The sequence below is a fragment of the Arachis stenosperma genome, chromosome 1, assembly GCF_014773155.1.
Source record: "Arachis stenosperma cultivar V10309 chromosome 1, arast.V10309.gnm1.PFL2, whole genome shotgun sequence".
Lineage (NCBI taxonomy): Eukaryota > Viridiplantae > Streptophyta > Magnoliopsida > Fabales > Fabaceae > Arachis > Arachis stenosperma.
In genome coordinates this window covers 30902178-30914464 of record NC_080377.1, presented here as the reverse complement: position 1 = coordinate 30914464, position 12287 = coordinate 30902178, and the positions used below count along the sequence as shown (strand labels likewise).

The 12287-nt window shown below is 34.8% G+C and overlaps 1 pseudogene; it reads left to right on the top strand.

The window, feature by feature from the left end:
* The first annotated feature begins 5191 nt into the window (after nt 1–5191).
* Nucleotides 5192–10443, top strand: LOC130965798 (ferredoxin C 2, chloroplastic-like; annotated as a pseudogene).
* The last annotated feature ends 1844 nt before the right edge of the window (nt 10444–12287 follow it).

The window sequence follows — 12287 nt, the reverse complement described above, 5'->3', positions numbered from 1 at the left end:
AATAAAAAGGGCACCTTAGTTAAACAAATTACAACCAAGAATCCTAAAGCTAAAGGTCGAAAAGCTGCTTATTTCGAATCGAAGCAGAATTAGGTCGCTAGAACTTTTTAGTATCCAAGTGAGGAGCCCGACCCCAACACTCTTTCAACACGTCTACCATACACTTCTCAAGCTCGTTTAGGGTATCTACATTATACTTGGCTATCACCTGCTTTTCTTGTCAGTACAATAGAAAAGAAAGTTCATCATTCTTATCCAGATAGAAAGGTCGGATACCCTTTACAACTCAGACTTTGAAGAAATAATTTTTGAAGTCATTAAAGGATTCATCAAAAATAGAAAAAAAATTTCTACCCTGAACAGCACGAAAAGAAAGCCAAGACAACTTTCCTTTCGAAGACCCAGGTTTGGTCAAGAAAAAAAGGTAAAAAAAGACCTTGAGAGGAGGTCGAACATCGAGCTCCTGGCACAAAAATTGGTACATTTTGAGAAAAGCCCAAGAATTCAAGTGAAGTTAGGTAGGAGCAACATTACAAGTCCAGAGGATGTTTGTCTCAAAGTCAGAAAAAGGAAGTTTAATGCCTAATTTGGAAAAGAAGCAATCATATGCATAGGAAAAGGAGCGTTCCAAGTTGTCTAAAGGAGGGAAACACACTCTCTCCTCAGGATCTAGCACTACTAACTCATAATTTCGCTTATTCTCCTGACTTTCACATATTCTATAGTGTCTACAAAATACATCTACGTACTCTTTGTCAAATACAGAAACAGGATGATACAAAATACTATCTACCCAAGATGACAAAGAAGGCGGGACCTTTGATGATATGTTGACAATTATAGACCGAGACAAAAAAACTACCCCTACAAATACAAAAATAACCAAGTCATCACTAAAGAGCTCACCCACAGTAAAAAAAAGTCATACAAAGCAACAAAATACATAACCGATTTCAAAAAGATCTTTTTAGAACAGAAAGCATAAAAATGGTGTTCCTCCTACACTACCGGCAGCAACACCATTGGGGGTAACATAAATACATTCAACAAGTCACAAACGATAACAAGTTCCTCCAAATTTTAAAATCACAATCAAACGTTCATAATAAGTAATATCCAGCGACAAAAATAGTTTCCAATGACAAAAATAGTTCAAAAGGAAAAGGGTTTTTTTAGCAATAAACAAGGCAACAACAGTTAAACAAGTCATTAAAGAAATCCCAAAGCACAAGTATCGACAACAAAAAGTAAAACCTTAGTGTCAATGCTACTATTCAGGGGCCATTCAGAACCATTTCTTGACTACAGAGTACAAGATTATTAGCAAAAGTAAATAAGACACCAACCTTGATAAAATTCGAAAAAAGGAGGGGCACGCCAAGCAGCAAATCACAGACAATCCTCTTCGTTAAAGAACTTTTCCAAACAAATCAAGATAAAAAAAATCTTGAAAAATGGGAAACGGTTGTGAGACGAACAAGAGGGATTCTTTGTGAAGAATGGAACAAATGAAGTACTTTCAGAAATGAGAAAAAGGAGAAGAACAGGAGCGCGCAAACACTTTATAAAGGAGAAGAGGCAAAAAAGGTAATTTCCGTACCCCTCTTTAAAGCTATGCGCGGATTCCAAGAAAACTGTCGTGCAAAGCTCGCCTCCCATTTAATGCAGTAACGTTCAAAAATTTGAAACACGTTGAGTACCTGACCTCGTGAATGCAGGGGTACCCGACGTCGAAGCTGAGATCTCAAATTACTTGAGCCCGACCTCTTGAAAGCTCGGACTCAACTAGGGACACTGTTCATACCCTGACCCAAAACATAAAGCTAGGCCCAATAAGGAAGAAAGGCCCACCCAAAAAGGATGGCCTTCACCACATACCTGACCTCTTAAGTCGGGCATGGTGAAAGAGATCGGATACGCGCTTACAAATAACTGCCTTCTTGAATCTCCCCTACTATCTCTATCTTCCTAAAAGATAGATCCTAATAAACCCCCAAGATAAAGGGAACGGATATCCACCAATAAAGGTGGAACTACTCCAATAAAGATAGTTAACAGCTCTACTATAAATACACTGACACTCCTCAAGTATATTCACGTTCTAATTTACTAAAAACCTGCCTAAAGCCCTTGCTAACTTAAGTATCAGAGTCTCTTGCAGGTACCATCCTCACCTCCTCATAAGAATCTCGGACGGCAGCACCTTAGTGAGAGGCCGAAGTGGGTTTAGGAATTTTCCTCAAAGAAGAATTGGCATTGCAAGTATAGTCCCAAACCCACTATCAACTCGTAATCAAAGTTTGAATTCAAAAGAATGTCACAATTCAAAACTAATTCAATTTCGGGAGTGTTTAGTTCCCGGGTCGTCTCCCAACGACACTTGAGATCAATGAGTGTACAATTCCGGTTGGTGATCAAGGGGTTTGCAATGAAGAGATAAACATATGAAGAAATAAAAGAACTTTCAAAATTTCAATAAATGAACTAATAAAGGAATTAAAGAACTAACTATGTAATATAGACAAGTAAGGTGTAAAAAGGACTAATGTAAATGTACGTGAAAGATTGAAAGCATAAAAGGTATTTTGGCTTGGAATGAGCTAAGGGTCATTTCCTTATTAGAACCATAACTATGACAATTAGAATGGATTAATCTCACTTGGTTAACCCTCACATCGGAGAGTAAGTTAAATGAGCATAAGTGTTTTTAACCCACAAATCCTAAATTGCTTGCTAATTGCCTTAGCAACAAATTAGCATTAGTGGGAACAAGAACAATTAACAATCCAAGAATTGACACTAAATCTTGGACATTTCAACTCTAGGAACCCGATTGCTCACTTTCCCCAAGGCAAGAGATAGAAAACTAGCCCAAAATCATAATTGACATTTTGTCAAACACTTGGTGGGCAAAAACATTAAACATTGAAAAAATGAGAAAATGCTTGAAACTAAAAGTAACAAATGATCTCAATCAACAATAACAATTCAAGAAAACATATAACAATTATCAATCATCAAATTCATCAACAAAAGTTGCAATTGCAAGAGAGAAGTAAAATTGAACTATAACTTGAATTATAAAAAAGAGTAAGAATAATGTAGCTATAAAGAGTAGTAACAAAGAGATACTTACAATGGAAGCTAGCAAAATCCAAGATCAAAATTGGAAATAGAACTTGAATGCAAAATCCTAGTATAAACCCTAATAGAGATGATGAAAAATTTAGAGAAAAACTATACTAAATCTTCCTAATACTACTCCTAAGCTACCCTAATGTTATCCTCTCTTTTCTCCTTCCTTTTCCCTTCAATTTGAACTAAATGGCTTTAGAAATGGGCCTCCAATCCACCAAAATCGCGAGTCACGTGCAATTTTAATGAAGGCATGTGCGAGCACCTGTGCGTACACACAGACGTGTGCGCAAGCACACTCTACCAAAATCTCTTTTTGTGCGTATGCACAAGTAGCTATGCTCACGCACACTAGGCGATGCTTTAAATGTATGCGCGACGCACACGATGCGGCTCACGCGCACGTGTGGATCTGTTTTGATGCCTGTGCGTACGCATGCAGGTCTGTGCGTACGCACACATCGCTGTGCTCTTCTCCTTTGATTCTTCATGCTTCCTCCTCTTGGCATGCTCTTCTTCCATTCTCTCCAAGCCATTCCTACCTTATACATCTGAAATCACTCACAAACAACATCAAGGCATCGAATGGAAGGCAAATGGAATAAAATTGATCAAATTAGGCACAAAAGAGAATGTTTTCATAATCAAGCATAAATTAGGAGGAAAGTTCAAAAGCATGCTATTTAAAGGAATCAGTGCAAGTTTATATGATGAAATCCATTCAATTTCAACAAAAAATCATCATCAAATATGGATTCATCACACCTTGGTACTGAAATAAGTCGGACGCTGCCCCACAAAGAGTCTGGACCTCACACTCAGACCTAAATCAATGTTTCAAGTAACATTCGAAACAGTGGGTAATTTTACCAAGAAGAAAATAAGATGGCATATGCCAAATTTATTTTTTGTTAAGTTGACTATTCATAGATCAGTTTCAAACAATGAAAATGCCGCTTGTGAGGCTATTATTAGAGATAATGAGGAAAGATTCTTAGCCTATTTTAGTGTGAATTTAGCTTGTGGTATTGTGACTTTATCCGAGCTATGGGTATTTTGTTAGGTATTAACTTTGTCATGAGTCTTGGTTATGTTAATTTATCTATTGAAATACTGGACTTGATTGCAGCGGCTAAATTCTGTCTTCATTATGATATTGATTTGCACTCGTTAAGAGCTCTTGTTTCGGTTATTAGAAAAAGATGTAGCAGATTAAGCAGTTAGAAGATTAACCACCAATTTAGAGAAGCTAATTCTTATCTTCATGGGATAATTCATTTTCGCTGTAATTTATAATTTTGTTGTCATGATCATTTTAATACGTCTTTTTGTATTTTTTATGTTTTTATGTTGATACTATAAACACCTCTTTTTTTAAAATAGTTTGTTGAGATTTTTTTTTGAAACATTCAATCATGTTGTTAATTAAATAAAAAAATAATTATTTTTTGAGACAAATCTTAAATTTAACCGAGTTATAATGATTAGATCAAATATAATATAATAAAATAAATTTATTTTTTTATAAATAAATTCAGAAAAATATAATTTTTTTTATAAATAATTTTAGTACTCCGTTGTACAATAAATTATTGTTGTCATAGTTAAATTAGTTATTTAGTATTCATTCATTTTACTTTCAAAATTCTATATATTATTCAAATCAAATAATTTCATGTTTAATTGAAGTGATATATTAAGTATAGCATTGAATTAAAAAAATTTTTTCAAATTTTTGACACGTTATAAAATAATAACAAAAATAGCAATGAAAAAAAAATTAAACTAATAAAAGTTTTTTTTAGTGACAAAACTAATAAAAGTTTAGTATTAACTTAACCGTAAGTATGATTTGTAGTGAGATGTTTGATTGATAGCTGAAAACTTAAGTATAGTTAATTTTACGTAAAATTGATAGTTAAAAATTATTAAATAATTTAACTAATTTAATTGAATTTTTGTCTAATGTGACTTGAGTTTTCACCTTCATTAATAAGTACTTAAGTAGTATAAGGGAAAAAAAAAATAAAAAGATAGAGAAGAATGCGAGAGTGCACACATGTCCAACATCAATTGGAAGGAAACAGAACCAACGGTTCCTGAAGTGGCTTCCTTATCCATCGCTGAGTGTGTTTGTTTGTGTTAGAGAACGATAACCAGCAGCCACAACATGGCTCTTCGAATTCCCTGTAACTGCTGCATTCCATTCTCAAACCACCAATCTTCCGCTTCTAACGCTTTCTACACCGCTGCTTTCACAAACCGCCGCAAGTCCACCTCGGTGGCGAGGGCGGAGCTCCGGACGCAGGTGGATGTGACCGCCCCAACTGCTTACTCGTCACCGTCCGGTGAGGTTCCTACTCACAAGGTCACCGTCCATGATACACAAAGAGGAATTGTTCACGAGTTCGTGGTTCCTGAGGTTTTTTTTCTCTTCCTTCCTCCGCCTCCAGCATAATTCTCAACTTTGCTGAATATTTTAGAAACAAATTCATATGTGGTTGGTTGATTATTGTGAAATGCAGGATCAGTATATTTACACACTGCTGAATCTCAGAACATTACCCTTCCGTTTGCCTGCAGGCATGGTACTGTTCCCTCCTTTCTTAATTCTTACTGATCGTATGAGCTTAATGTTGATGTAATGACAGCCTTAAACGTTTTTAAAACAGTGTCCAATCGCATCTTTTCTTTAGGATGACCATTCACACGGTGAATGTAAAGGCAGGTATATTGGCTGCGTTATGTGACTGGATGGTCGTGTTGAACTGCTTTGTGCTTCAAAACTAAATTTGATGAAATATATGTATATTAATTTGTGTTACCTTGTTTTGGATTGGTATGGTCTTAACTGAAGTGAGGATAATACCTTGGATAGAATTGAATCTTTTTGTGCCTTCTATTTGTCTAGATCTTAATCCAAAGATTTCACCATTTATCCATTTTGGGGCCACTGCCATTGGCATTGGAGAATACTCACTAGAATTTTATTATTATTTGGGGTTTGATGACAGGAAGAACCTACCTAAAGTTTATTGATCATACAAAAATCATAATGTCTGCATTAAAGATCATTTATAAGCTATATAGAACAAGACACACCAACTAAGCAAGATGTCATGTGTGAATGTCTGACATTCAAAGACACTCCTACAACATGAGACATAACTATATCTGTTACCTAGATTATTTTTTTTATTTGTATTTTTTTTATATAGTAGGAGTACATAAGGAGTATATAGTATATAAGGGGTTATAACTCAAATATTTTTTAGAGGGATTTTTTATTCTTTTAAAATTTGTTCCAAATTTTAAAATATTTGAGTTATAACCCCTTATATACTATGTACTCGTTATGTACTCCTACTATATAAAAAAAATACAAATAAAAAAAATAATCTAGGTAACAATATCTATTGTTAATCAATTATACTTCAAACGTGAATTGCACAAAATGATAATAAGGTCTAGAAACATCTATATTGGTAGTTTGACATTTATAAATACTTGAATACCGAATAAATCTTCAAAATTTATACACATACTGTTTCCATATCATGCATTTTAAAAGTTTGGTTTGTCTACATGTCCGTATTGAGTATCCGTGTCAGTATACATGCTTCGTCGTTGATGAACCTATGACTCTACTGACTCCCTTGCTACTTATCTAATGTTCTGTTACATTATTTACAAGGTTCCTTACTGCTGATATAACTAGCATTGGCTGCTACATTTTGAATATCCTGTAACTATTTCTCATACAAACTATATAAATCATCTAATAAAGTCCTTCACTGGCCCTGCTTCAGGCTCCTTTGATCTATGCACCTACTTCCTTTGAGTTTTTAGTTGTATCATGATTCCCTTATATATCCATAAATCAATTAATTTAAATCTGCAGTTATCATCATTCATAACTAGTATGCATGGATGCTATATTTCCAAATTTGATATCTTTACCCTTTTAGCCTTTCAAGGGACTATGCTCTTCAGTTTTTATTATTTAAATTTTGAGGCTCCAACATTTCTTAACATTATTACTTACTTTATTATGTTTTTGAAAGTAACGCAAAGTTTGTTGTGGTTTATAATTAACCCGTCGCACTTGGTTTTTCATTCTATTAAAATGACTTTTGCTGTTGGTAGATTCCATTTCTTCAAACAGGTAAAAGATTAGAAACTTTTATCTCCTGTAAGAACAAAGACAATTATGACTATTCTATGTAGTTTTAGGGTTTCGTTTGATTCTTTATATTTATTACTAAATTACCATAGTCAAGATTGTATATATGGCGCAGTTCATCTGTGATACTTCATACTTGTCCTTTTTGCTGCTTCTATGACCATCTAGGTTGAAGTCAACTCATTTGATGCTACTACTAGCTTCCCGATACTCTTTGTTGAAACTTTGTGCTGGCAGGTTGTTGTACTAGCTGTGCTGTACGTATAAAGAACGGACAGATTAGACAGCCAGAGGCACTTGGGATATCTGCTGAATTGAAAGAAAAGGCATGCTTGACTTCTTTATTCTAATCTATTTTTCATTACACGGATGAACCAGTAATTTTGACTTAATCTCTTGTAGTTGTGATTTTATTATTAGATTCTTTTATGCAATTCTCATGAACTACTGGATGATGCCAAAAGAAGAGAACAGGTCTTCCGCATAAATCATTTTCTTGTAGTCTAATATTGAAAAATGATAAAATACTCTAGAGCAAAAGAGAGGAGGAAAAGTGGCAGTTTGGAACTGCATATTCATGAAGTATTGATATGATAATACTTGACGGGTGATTCTTAATCAGCATCTCTCCCCTGACGCCTAGGTACTCCATTCCATGCTAAATATCTGCAAGGTGATGTACGCACAATTAAAAATCGCCAATTACCATGACTATGTATATGTGGAAACAGTTGAGTGAGGCACATGATACATGATTCGCAAGTGAACACTCCAGATGGATCCAGAGACTTATGAATGAGTTTACTATAGAAAAAAAGTTGGGGTAGAGAGATGGTATATCTTACTTTAGTTGATTTGAACATGTTTGGAGAAGACCCTTAGAGACCTTAGTTATGATAGTGTAGAGTATGGAGGGTAGACTGGTAGTCCATAGTTAGAGGTAGAGGGTGACAGAAAATCATTAGGGAAACTATCAAAGTAGATTCAATTGCTAATGACTTAGATGTAGTATGATTTAGACTCGATATTATGAGATCCCTTAATGCATGTAGTTGTAGTCAAACAAGACTTGGATGCTGTACTATATCCCACTATTTTCCTTGAATTTGTGAACTGTGACGGATGCTATCATGATTTTATTGTGGCATACTTTGATGCTTCCCCCCCCCCCCCCCCCCCCCCCCGAAATATATTGGATGGTTCCAAAGAGTAGAATGAGAGTCTTTTATTGTCATTATTAAATTTTGAAAGGTAAAAGGTCATATCAAGCATGATGCGGAAAAAAAAAAAGGAAAAAAGAAGAGAAAGTTTAAGCAGTAACAGAGAAATAGCTTACTGGATTTTAACTTGTGAGCTCCAAGTCAGAAAACAGCAACTTCATTAGTGCTGAATCTCACTGTCTACCTTGCTCTTTATATTAACTGTGAATAGAGGAGATGAGAGGAGGAAGAAGTTGCAGTTGATTCAGTGTAGAACTACCAGATAATCTAATAAATAAGACCTTAGTATTAGCATGTGCCATGTGTCTAACCCTGTTAAATTTTACCTTATTCTTTTGGCACCTAAGAGGATCGAAGGTGTTGTGTTTATGCCATAGTGCTCACATTGCACTGAAGTTGTAATTAATATGTTCCTTTAGTTATTTTAGTAACTTCAATTATAATATTAGAGAATCAAAATTTGTAAGAGTAATTATGAGCCTATTACTTCCATACTTCTACAGAACATTCAATTTCTCGGTTCTGTTTCTCACACATTGTTCTAGACTGAAGATTTGTATTCTTCATTGTGTTTTTATTTTTATTTTGGGGTCTATTCCAATAATGAAACTGAAACATAGTCTGAAGGGGTTTATGTATATTTTTGTTACTATTACATGCATGTTTAACAGTTTGTTTTTTTTGGTTACTATTCTGTATGTACAACTGAATAAAGATATAGTCCAGTTTATGGTTTGCTTTCCTTTATTTTTCTTTATCATTCTTTCCTTCATTCGTTAACAACTTTGAACAACATGCCATGCATGTTTTTGCAAATTCCACTGCCTTTTATTGCTGAGCTAGGCAAGTGTATGGAATTTTTCTTCAGGGCTATGCACTTCTTTGTGTGGGGTTCCCATCCACGGACGTTGAAGTAGAAACGCAAGATGAAGATGAGGTAATGAGAAGGAACACCAATCACAGATTTCACTTTGTCATGACTGCTTTGTGATTTCCATTTCGATCTTTTAGGGTATGTTTGGTTGAGGGTTGGAAAATCAAACCCATCTAAAAAATTCCCATTCCATTTTTTAACCCCAACTAAACATATTTTTCTCTTGTAAATTGAATTGGAGGCCTAATCAAATCATTATCATCGTTCTTATTATTTGTCATTGAATCATGAATACGACGATAAAATCCATGGCATATACAGGTATATTGGCTTCAGTTCGGACGGTATTTCGCCCGAGGACCAGTGGTATGTTCTGTTGGCTCTTGAATTCTTAGAGTGTATTTGGTTTGCGTTTACATTTTCTATTTTTATTTTTAATGTTTTGTGTTTTCAGGATTTTTTGAAGAAAAAAGAGAATAACATGAAAACAATAAAATCTTGTTTTCTATTTTCACTTCTAATTTTTCTTTCCTTTACCAAATCTTTAAAACAGAAAACATTGAAAACAAAAACATAAGATGAAAATGCAAACCAAATGCACCCTTAATCTTTTTGGAAACTATTAGAGAAAAAAAGGGAAACTAGATAGCTTCCCCTCTACTTTTTCATTTATTTGGTTGTGTGACTTCTAATGCGTTACAGGAGAGAGATGACTATGCCTTGGAGTTGGCCATGGGCGACGAGTAAGTAAAACAATGTAAAATCTGAGAACCATTGGAGCACACAATGCGGAATTTTCTGTTTTCCCTCTCTTTTTACATGGTTCTAGCCTTGAATATTTGCACGTCAAGTAAAATCCCCAATCCTATGTAATCCTTATGTAATCTTCATCCTCTCTTAAAAGTAGTGGACTGTTGTCATTAGCATAGTATACAAATGTAGGTAATCTTCATGCATATCTCTGTCATCGTGGTTTGTGTAAATTAGTATTCTAATACTTGTTTATATATCGCCGCGTATCAAACTTTAAAGGTCCTTTAGTCATAAATATGTTCACTTATTACAAAAGAGGTTTTGTTTTGTTAGGGAACTAATAAAGTAGTGGATGAAAAAAAATTAAGGAGATAAAAAGATGAATTTAAAGAAGGGTAAAGTATTGTTTTGGTCTCAAATGAATCTTATCTTGGTTTTTAATGTAAAATAAAAAAATTAAATTAAGAAAAATTGATTAATTAAAACTGCGTTAATTGGAATTAAAACGTTCGGAATATGTAAAATATATTAGAATCTGTAATTTAGAAATTTAATGAAAAAAACTGAATTAAAAATATTAAATTGAGCGCGAATTGATAGTTATTTTGGGAAAAAACAAGTACCGATGTTAAAGTTTTTTTATAGCGGTTTAAATTTGTCTAGTACTACGAGTGAAGAAAATTGAGAATGTAGAAATGATGAAAAAATATTTGGAATAGAAATTCGGACATTTATTTTAAAGATTTTAACCCAAGGTTAGACTAAATGAGTTAAAAATCACCAAACATTAAACAGGTTTATGTTGGGCCCAAAGCCCAAACCCACACATATATAAGTTGATAACTTAACAAGAAGAGAGAAAGGAGAAGAATAAACCCTAACTTCTATCATTTTCAAATCACCATAACTTTTGTTATAGAGCTTCGATTGTCGCACCGTTTGCGACCATGTGAAACTTGTCTCCTGTAAAACCCGGTTAATTAACGGCTAATTAACCCATAAATGAGAATTTATTCTAGAAAGCCTAAAATGTGATTTTTATGGCTAAATGTGATAGAGGAGACTGAGACGAGAATTTTGGTACCAATTTTATAGAATTCGGACCAAGATTAGACCGAACGGGCCAAACCGGGCCAACCGGACCCAAAGTGGGCCCTTGGCCCAACATAACTTAACCAAAACCCTAGTTTTCAGCACTCTCTCTCCTCATTTGTTACACACACAAGCTGAAATTAGAGAGAAAGGGAGGAAGAACACTCTCTCAAGTTCTCTCCCTTGGTTGATCTTCAAACCATCATAACTTTTGATCTAGAGCTCCGATTGCCGCCCCGTTTGCGGCCACGCGTTCACCGCGGAGAGCTCTACAAAACCCATATAATCAATCTTGAGGTAAGCCACGTGTTGCTGTTCGAAATCTCAGCCCTTATTTTCGAGTTTCATGGGTTGAATGTTGAGATTTTGGGTTCTTTGATGTTATAGGACCCAACTCTCTTGAAGGAGAAGGTTAATCTTGTCTCCTTGGACCTTGGAGGTGGTAAGATTCTCAACCCTAGTGTATTTTGTTGTTCTATGATATTTGGGTTTTGAGATGTTGTGTATGGGTATGATGGTTGTGGCTTAGGTTGTGTATATGTGAATATTGGAGCTTAATTGGTGACTTTGAAAAGCTTGGAAAGGGTTTGGTGGTGCAAAATCTGTTCTTGGAGGTGTTGAGGCCTTGAGAGCTTGTGGATAAGTGGTTTGGAAGTGCTCCGGTGGAGCTTGGGAAATTCGGCTAAGGTATGGTTTCGGTTTCCCGTATCTAATATGTAATGTGGTAGGAAATTCTTAGGCTAGAGGCCCTAAGATAGGCATTGAATGGTTGACGTTGATAAATGATTGAGATATATGATGTGGTCATATATGTGATGATGATTATTAATGCCTTGGTGGTATGATGTATGAGAAGTATGCATGTTGTGATATATGCTTGATGATTGGTTATGGTTGAATTGTGGGTTGAACCATGTTGATGGTGAATATGATATTGATTATGTATAATGATGGTTAATTGGGATTGGTGTTGTTGAAAATTGGCATGAGGAATAGTATATGATATGTCAATATGTTTGAGTTTGAGCCA